The sequence below is a fragment of the Zingiber officinale genome, chromosome 7A (genome assembly GCF_018446385.1).
Source record: "Zingiber officinale cultivar Zhangliang chromosome 7A, Zo_v1.1, whole genome shotgun sequence".
NCBI lineage: Eukaryota > Viridiplantae > Streptophyta > Magnoliopsida > Zingiberales > Zingiberaceae > Zingiber > Zingiber officinale.
In genome coordinates this window covers 129,428,641-129,439,001 of record NC_055998.1, presented here as the reverse complement: position 1 = coordinate 129,439,001, position 10,361 = coordinate 129,428,641, and positions in this window count along the sequence as shown.

Here is a 10,361-nt window from a genome sequence, read left to right as displayed (position 1 = left end):
AAAAAGACTTGCGTGATTTTCAAGAGGATTTAGACAAGCAAACATCCACATTGGGCGCCAAGGCATACAAAGCGAAGAGCCGAGCGGATAAATTTGGCATGAGGGCCGAACGGCTCAAGGGATATCAGCAGCAGCGATAAGGCGACGACCGCCCGCTCGAACACACAGTCCAATCAGTCGGACTCACTGCCTCCTTCGACTAGACTTGAAGGGGAGGCAAGTGATCCGGCGGTAAGAATGGGGGACCCACAAATGGGGTCCCGTCCGAGCGGAACCAGAGATTACCCAGCCAAAGGTTTGGGTTTCCGACGCCAAAGCAGAAGAACCGGAGCCGAATGGCCGAGCGGAGGTGTCCGCTCGGCCGGAATCGTGGCGAGGGAACAGTGGTTAGCCGAGCGACCTATTCGATCGACTCGGGATATGATATGTCAGCAAAGGCATGATGATTAGACTGTACGCAAGATGACACTATTAAAGGCCTCACCATCACGTCACGGACAGGTTGATACAGTAGCAGTATGGTCTTGTGGATGCCCTTCTGACAGGCCCACACCTAGGCATGGTCGAAAGCAGGTGATTGCTTCGATTGGTGTGCCCAGGCTCCTTCGAGAGGTCTATATAAGGCCTCCATTTCTTCAACCGGAGGTACACAAGTCTATATTTTCTAAGCCACTTTCTTATTCCTTCGCCTAACTTGAGCGTCGGAGGGCCGTCGCCGGGACACCCCCCCCCCCCAGCTCGGTTTTGTTGCAGGTTCGCCGGAGCACTCGAGGATACAGCAGGGAGCGTCACATCCCCAGCGTCCATTAATCCCGGTTCGGACAGGATCATATATGATAACCAATTTTAACTTCAGAGTATAAGAAGCGTTACTAACTTTTGTAATCATCATCCATCTTAGAGGAGTACCATATAAAAATGCAACCCCTACTAGTTATAATGCATTGTTCATATATCTCCTACATGAATAATATTAGTCATCCTTAGCCATAAATTTTGGCTAACAAAACTAGATATTGAAAGATAATCCATATGATAAAATCACAAATACCAAATATAATTTTTCAATAAATATTTTGTTAAGCATTGGGATCTTAAGATCCTATGACTCCACAATATTTCTAGATAGGATCTTAATCCAAAACAAACAAATATGCCAAAAGATACAACTTACAGTGTCATATTAGATATAAATTTTTTGCAATGATACTAGATTACCTGTCAAGTGTGCCACTTATGACGAATGCCTGACCAGCTAAATAGTCAGGAGCACCTTCTGGAACTTCCTACTCAACCAAAGAAACAAGACTAAAGCATGGAAACTAGATAGATTTATTAAAGTGAATAATATCATTATTTACCAATTACCTTCTCTCCTTTGTGTGGAGGATCATTCCTCTCTCCAAAATTCATAATCCTTTTGCTCATTGCAAATATCAGGAATAGTAGACCAGATATTATGGTGTGGAATCATGATCCTTTTTCTCATTGCAAGATTCCCTTTTATTAATCCTAGGGGAATTCATCAATTGTTGATTACTACCTAAAAACAATTAATTTGTCTTTAAACTAATCCTCATAAAATATGATGGCAAAAAGTACCTGTCATCGAGAGAACCATTACACTGAATTAAAGTAGATGGTGGATGTCTTCCAGGAAGAGGGATAAGTAATATTTTGTGAGCAAACAATTGAAGATTTGTTGTTAGACCATTAGTTCTCTTGATATCTGCAATCTTTCATAAACAAAAGAGAACTCTCTCAGTGCTAACCAATCTGCACTTGTCACTATATGCTTGAAAGATCTAAAAGTGAAAAACTATGGAAAATTGACAAATATTAATCAAAGGACTACATAATGGAGAGAAAGAATAGCAACATCTAATAGTTATCACACATTTACTAATTTAGGATTCAAGAGAAATAAGTAAAACCAAGATTTTTTTAGTAATATTCATCAAAAGAAACTTTTTTCCCCTCATTTCTGAAACAAGATCAACATTTAGTAAAGAAAAATCCGAATTACCTCAACACCGTACTTTATGGCGACGCCTGCAAGTGTGTCCAACTTGGATACATGATGCTCGATGTACTTCAACGCACAAGGAGACGAGGGAGGAGCAAAGGTATCATATTTTCTCTCATGGGAAAGAGATCCCATTGCTATAGGGTGAATGCGACAAAAAAAATGAGGGAGAAAACCTAGAATGACATCAGTTTTTTCGATCGGCGGCGCAAGCAGGTGGAAGAAGGTGAACAAATAAAAATAAAAGAAGGAATTGGTAACCCAAACAAACTGAGAAACGGAAAGTAACCTAGATCAGTAGATCTGGAACTCCATATCACGTCCTGGCCTCCGTCGTGCATGCTCCCATGATCCGGACCCTCGCTATCGCCCTGCGATCGCTCTTCCCGGCTGTTGTTGCTCCTACGCGGCTCCAGTGAGCGAGAGATTGTGAGAAAAGAGGGACGAAAATGCTTAGGAATAGAGAAGGTAAGGGGGGAATGCGGCGGCAAAAAAATTTCAGGGAGAGGGAAAGAAAAAAAGCGACGGTAAAAAATGGCGAAGGGGAAAAAATGGTGAAGGAAAAAAACACCGGTATTCAACATCACTTAATAGACAACGATTTTCAAAACCGTTGTCGCAATTCCAAAAAAGCGCATAAAGACAACAGTTTTCAAAAACTATTGTCGTAGCCATTAAAAATCATTGTCGTAGCCCCAAAAAAATATAAATAGACAACGGTTTTTAAAAATCGTTGTCGTAGGCCAAAAAAAACTGCTAAAAGACAATGGTTTTTGTTAAAACCGTTGTTAAAAGGCAAAATAATAACGATTTGGCATAAAATCATTGTCGTTTCAGTGTTGTTGAATGAGGATTTTGTTGTAGTGAATCCATAAAATTTTCTAATATGTTGATTATTTGAGCATGCATGATTTTTTAAAATATCTACTTGTATTTTCAAATTATCATTTTCTATTTTTAATTTATCATTTTCTAATTCTAATCTTTTAAAACCTTCTAACAGACAAGATTTATCTAAAATTAATTTTAACTTTTTATTTTCTTTTTCTAATATGCAACTATCTTTAGTTAATAATTTAACAAATTTAAACATTTGGTCAGGTGATAGAGATCGTATTTGACTTACCTTGTTGATTTATGATGCTCCCCCTGTTGAGCTGCTTTCTTCCGAAGACTCTCCCCCTTCATCGATGCTCATCTAGGATGAACTTTCTGTGTCCTTGGGAAGGAATTCGGCTATAAGGGTCGTCCCGGCAATTTCTTCGGTCTCGAATTCTTCTGACGACGACTCTGTGTCCATCGAGGAGTCGGATTCGGCTTCAATCAGTTTTTCGTGGAGCTTCAAGAACTTTTCCCAAAGTTCTTTTGTACTTTGGTAGTTGTCGATTTTGTCGAGATCCTCCACCGGTAGTACATTTATGAGATGATATTCAGCCTTACCGTTTGACATGAAATCGTCGCGCTGCTTTTTGGTCCAGAGGCGTTTTCAATTTCTTCTCCGTTCGCATTCTTTAATGCTTCATAACTGATCCTGTCTGAAAGCTTGACGCGATGAAGAGCTAGGGATGGCGAGCGGAAACTCTGGAGAGAAGGTAGGCGACAACTCCAGGGAAGATGAATAGCCACAGATCTAAGAAAACCAGAGCAGATCCTGCAGAAATCTGATCAAAAATACCTTCCAGCGACGAGAGCAATCGGTCGAAGCTAGATCTGAGAAACCCAAAGCAGATCTAGGGAAAACTCTGACGAATTGAAGCACCGTGACGAAGAAAATCACAGCTCGTTGTTCTGGTGGATGCTATCGCCTCCTGTGCACTATGAAACCAACTGACAAAGCATTAGTGACCTAAGACCGGGGTGGGAATCTCTGGCTAGGCCCTCCGATGCTCAAGTTAGTTTTTCTGTTTCAGGTGGAAAGAGGAAGAAAAAGTACAGTGAACACAAATGGAACTTAGGGTTTCAGTGGTGGAGTTGTGCACGCGTACCTGGCCAACGGAGAGGATTCCCCTTTTTATACCACTTCATATAACCTCCGTAGTCATGAAGTGGACCCTGGTTTGTTAGAGTTTGTTATGAGATGACGTAAGTACCTACAATAATAGTTTAAGGAATCTTTTTCATACCCCAGATGTACCTTCTTTGTCGTCTAGTACATTTACAGAGGTTTCTAGAAGTCGTTTCCCACCAGGTTGCCATATGATTGTATATTATTCATACATCACCTATATTTGGTTGTAATACTCCTTACTGGCTATGTTCATGAGATTTAATTAATGTGAGTGTCTTTATGCCCGACCATATTTTGCCAGGTCGATTTTATACTAATAGTCTCCTAAAGGTGTGTGTTGGTATATCCGCCCGAGATTACACTACCGAGCGAGTTATGTGTATGCTCGTTCGAGCTTCTTCTACCAACCGTTTTAAGTCGGGTCCCTTCTGACAACCTTGGTTCATATGCCTGCTCGATCGCCCGAGATTACACTACCGAGTGAGTTATGTGTATGCTCGTCTGGGCTTCTTCTACCAACCGTGTTAAGCTGGGTCTCTTCTGACAACCTTGGTTTGTATGCCTGCTCGATCACCTTAGATTACACTACCGAGCGAGTTATGGGTATGCTTGTTCGGGCTTATATACTCGACTGGACGTATACTTTCGGTCGGTGTTTCATGCTCGATCGAGGTTCTCCTGCTGGGCGTTGGTGTGCTTTGCTAATACTTCTCCCACTTGGGTTCGTCCAGCACTATCTGCTTGGTCGAACTTTGTCTGCCGAATATACCCATCCAGATCGTGTGCTCCGCTAGTTTTATCTCGGCCAATCTATATTCTAGAACAGGATTTACCTCCTAGGTGCATCCATCTTACCCGGGCTTCCCTACTTCTTCCCTTTTCTCTTCACGCTCCCTTTCACATTATTATACGGACTCCACTTCTTACAAGCCATATCAATAACCATATCTCATTATTAGTAATATACTGAAATCTGTTTTAAGAAATACCTCCATTCGTCGCTTCCAAAACGCGAACTCCCCCTCAAACGTTGGTGGATAGATGTTAGCTCTGACCATCTCGTTTCTTCAGTCGTCAGTTAGTCCTTCTGAGGTGTCCTGGCTCTAATACCACTTGTTGGGGTCGTTGGTAGCCGACTAGAAAGGGGGTTGAATAACCCTGCACAAATTAAAAGAGATACCCTTTTCGGACTTATAACTTTAAACAAATACTTGCATAAATAATTAAATAAACAGAAAGACGATGCTCACGGGATTTACTTGGTTACAACCGGGGAGGTTGTTAATCCAATGAAGTTGAAGCGCAATAAAGATCTCCTTCAGGTGGAGAAGTCTTTTACAGCATTCAAGCACTGAAAATGAGAAGCTAAACTAAACAAGAGAAGCGTATAAGTGTTGAATATCGAATTGCTTGTTGTTCTGTAGCTTCTGGACCAAGACTGGATTTATAGCCTTGGTCAGGGTGCCTGGAAACGTTCCAGGTGCCTAGAAGGCCAGGGATAAAACTTTATCCCTTTTGCATAGATCGTGTTTGACTGCGCTCTGGATAAAATCCAGGTCCAGGTGCCCGGAAGGGTTCTGGGCGCCCCGGACTGGTCCGGGCACTCGGACTAAGAAAGCCAACAACGTTGACTTTTTTGGTCCGGGCGCTCTGCTCCGGTTCAACTCACCTCGGTCCGGGTCTTTCGGTCCGGCTCCGCTTGCTTGGGTGATATCGGCCATCCAGAATAGGGCTTACTGATTATGGGCCAATTTTGTCGCGAATTGAGCATCAAATAATGAAGTACCAAACCCCTCCTACGCTAATGTAGCACAGGAATGACTAAGGTCATCCGCCAACGAAAGTAACAATAGGATGGTAAACTTAGGATCGTATGTTATTTCTATTTTTAGGGGTTTTTAATATGGAAATGGGGGTTTAGATTTTGATTCTAAACCTAACAAATTAAAAGCAAGACAAGTAGGAAATTACCCTAATGCGGAATGAAATCTAACTAAGTGCAAATAATTAATCCACAACGCATTATCACTCTACGCTATGGGTTAATCATCAACACGATTAATCTAGGGAATGAGATAGCAAAGCATCAAATGAAACCTAATCTAGTAAATGAAATACAATGCAAGTAATAAAGCTAAGCCTAACCTAACTACAATTGCAGAAAATAAAAGGCAATGTGAAGTAAAGCATCAACGAAACTAAGCATGTAACAAAACCTAAACCATAAAACAAAACCTAAACTAATCTATCCTAATTGCATTAGAATAAAGATTAGAACTTCACAAAATTGAAAGAACAAGTCAAAATTAGAATTAAGCAAGCTAAAATGCATCAAAATAAACCTAACTACTGGTTGAAACATTTGATCGAACACGTTGTAGGCGTAAAACTAATTTAACATAGAACGTGCAATTTAAATATGACGAAAATCAAATTAGCTACCAGCATTCAACAAAAAGCATCCACACAAACAAATTGACACAATTAACAAAATTTAACTAAGAAAATCTACACCACAGTTCACACTTCAACTACTGATTCCAACAACTATCCTTCGCCGTCACACGAAAGACCCGGCTCGGAACCCCCAAAACCGGTGGGCAGTGCACAAGATGTTGGACTGCTGGTGGCTCCAAACTTCGCCAACGATGATGGGATGAACGAATCTTCCACCAAGGAACCCCCTCGGATGGAAGTTAACTGGAATTGCAGCTGGAAACACAGCCGGCTGCTGCTCCCTTGCTCTACCGCCTGATTTCCAGATGGAAAACTGTCAGAAGGCTGCCGGAGTGTGGAGGTCTCAGCGGAGAACCCCTCCGGTGAGGTGGAGTTGGCCGGATCTGTCGCCGCTGCTTGCAATTTCCGCTGAGATTGCTGCTGTCGCTTGCCGTTGGAATTCAGAAGAGGAAGGGTGGCTGTGGATGGCCGGCCGACGATAGTGAATAGAAGAGGAGAAGTAGCCGGTTGGAGAGAAGGAAGAAAGGTGCCGACGGTGTGGAGAGGTTTGACCTAGCTGCCGCGGAGAAGACGTCGCGAACAGAGGAAGGGTTGCTACTGTGCGTCCGCATGAGAGAAGAAGAGGGGTTTCTTAACGGGTTCCGGGTTTGGGTTAAGGAGGTGAGGAGTTTGAGTGAGATCTGGATCCAATAATCAATAAGGATGAAATTGGGCTTTAAGAGTGAGCTTGAGATTTGGATTGGTTTTTTGAAATTGGATTCCTCTCTTATCCAAATTGAATTGAAGCTTTAAATGAACCCTTGGATGCTTTGATCTCTATGAACGACCCAGATCGCTTTATATCTTGATGGAGGGCTGAATGACTAGATCTGAGTGAAGGAGCAGGATCTCTCTAGATCAGGATTAACGGTCCATATTGATTCAACTTGATTTTCTCCATTTGACCTCCAAATCAAGCCCAATTCATTCCGGCTCGACCCTAATCCATGGCTCTTTGAATTTCCTACAAAACCAAAATAAAAACATGCGATTAAATTTCATAATTGTAAGAAATTTACATTTAAGTCCAAAATAAATTCTACTCGCAAATCATGATATAAACACAATATTAGTCAACCATACTCTAATGGAAGTTATCCTCGACACCGGAGAATACGTATCAAAGTAATCAAGGTCTTCTCGTTGTCAGTATCATTTGATTACCAATCTGGCCTTATACTTATCAAGTGTGTCATCTGACTTCATTTTCTTCTTGAAGATCTATTTGCAACCTAGTGGTTTACTTCTAAGAGAAAGATCCACAAATTCTCAAGTGTGGTTTTGCAAGATAGAGTCTATTTCAGATATAATTGTCTCTCTCCAGTGAGGTCCATTAGAAGAGCTTACAGCTTCTGAATAACTTTGGGGCTCATTTTCCAACATGAAAGTGATAAAATATGATCCATAGGATTTTTCTACCCAAATTCTTTTGCTCCATCTAAGCTCAACCTATATTGGTTCCTCATCATCATCTTCACCTTGTGTTTCATATGCTCGTTTTGAGAAGATAGCATCCTCTCGGATCTATTATCGAAACACATGCTCGAAGAATGAGGCATTTCTCGATTCTATTATCGAGTTCTTGTGTATCTTCGGTATTTGTGATTCATACACAACTAATCGATATGCACTGTTATTCTATGCATATCCAATAAATATGCAATCAACAGTCTTTGGTCCTATCTTAATTCTTTTCGGATGAGGCACCAACACTCTAGCAAGACACCCCCATATTCGTAAATATTTATAGGACGGTTGTCATCCATTCCACAACTCATAAGGGCTCTTATCTATTTTCTTTCGAGACACCTTATTTAAAAGGTAATTACTTGTTAACACAACCCCACCCCACATGAACTCTGGCAATCCAGAGCTCATTCATCATATCCTTTAGAGTTCGATTCTTTCGCTCAGCAACTCCATTTTGCTGAGGAGTATAAGGAGCTGTTGTTTTGTGTCTGATCCCATGTTCAACACACAACTCAGCGAATGGTGATACGTATTCACCGCCTCGGTCACTTCGAACCACCTTAATCTTTTTATTAAGTTGATTTTCAACCTCATTTTTATAGAGAGCAAATTTCTCTATAGTTTCATCCTTACTTTTGAGAATATACACATAACAGTATTTTGTGTTATCATCTACAAAAGTGATGAAGTATTTATTCCCATCACGTGTTGGTGTACCTTTGAGGTCACACACGTCAGTGTGAATTAGTCCAAGTGGTCCGTTGCTTCTTTCAATATGTTGAAAGGATGACCTTGTCATTTTCGCTTCAACACAAATCTCACATTTGTGTTTTGAGTCAAGGTGGAATGTAGGTATGCTTTGCACGGTTATTAATCAACCCAACACATCGTAGTCAACATGTCCTAGTCTACCATTCCACAAACACGAATACTCAAGTATATAAGTGAAAGAGCTTTCATTTTTATTTATCTTAGGCTTAATTGTCATTACATTAAGCTTAAATAGTCCATCATATACATAGCTCTTTCCTACAAACATTCTATTCTTGGACAATACAACTCTGTCCGACTCAAAAATAATGCGAAAGTCATACTTACTTAACAATGATCTGGACACTAGATTCTTTTGAATCTCCGGAACATACAACATACAGTTCAGAGTGAGGTCCTTGCTCGATGTCATCTTCAGCACTACTTTTCCTTAGCCCATGATGTCTGAGGTTGCTGAGTTCCCCATGAACAGTTGTCTCCAGTGACTTCTTCGAAGTTATGGAGCAACTCTTTGTTGCAGTACACATGTCTAGTGGCTCTAGTATCGATCCACCATTGTTGCAGGTTTAAAACGACCAGGTTCAGTTCTGAGACCATTGCACAAAGGTCATGCATTTCTATTCCCTCATTCAGGTTGGCATTTTGTTTCTTCTTCGGTTTCCTGCACTACGAAGATTTGTGACCCACTCGGTCACAGTTGAAGCACTTTGTAGATAACTTCCTCTTGTTGATGCCTCCTCTGGGTCCCATCTTGGGAGATTTGGGATTCTTTTGTTTCGAGTTTTGACTGTGCTCAACCACGTTGGCTTTCATAGTAGCCTAAGAGAACAACTTTATCTCTGAACTCTTGTTGTCTTCTTCGATGCGAAGTCTAACAATGAATTTCTCTACATTCATCTCCTTCCGCTTATGCTTCAGGTAATTTTTAAAGTCCTTCCAGCTGGGAGGCAGCTTCTCAATGATAGCAGTCACCTAGAAGGTTTCACTCAGAACCATCCCTTTTGAATAGATCTCATGCAAGATCACCTGAAGCTCCTGGACTTGGTTGATCACCGTTTTGGAGTCAACCATTTTGCAATCCAAGAATCAGCCCACGATGAACTTCTTGGCCCCTGTATCCTCCGTCTTGTACTTCTTGTCCAAGGACTCCCATAACTCCTTAGTCGTTCTCTTCATGTTATACACAGTGTACAGCAAGTCGGCAAGACAGTTGAGGATGTAGTTTCAACAAAGGAACTCAGAATGAATCCATGCCTCCACTGGACTGATGGTATGCGCATCAACATCCTCAGCATGCTTGGGAGGGTCCTAGATCAAGAAACGAACCAGGTTGAGTGTGGTCAAGTAGAAGAGCATCTTCTGCTACTACCCCTTGAAGTTCAGTCCATTGAATTTCTCTGGCTTTTCGCCATGATTGATTTGCACAGTTCAAATCGGGGCGGAGGGAGCCTTCAGGTGTTGGGTCTGTTGCACCTCAACATTCTGTTATGTAGTCATCTCAATAGAACCAAGAGGCCAACCGAGTGAAGAGTCCGACCGAGCGAGTCGAAGGCTTCTACTAAGCGAGTTACTGCCGAGCGAGCCGAAGGC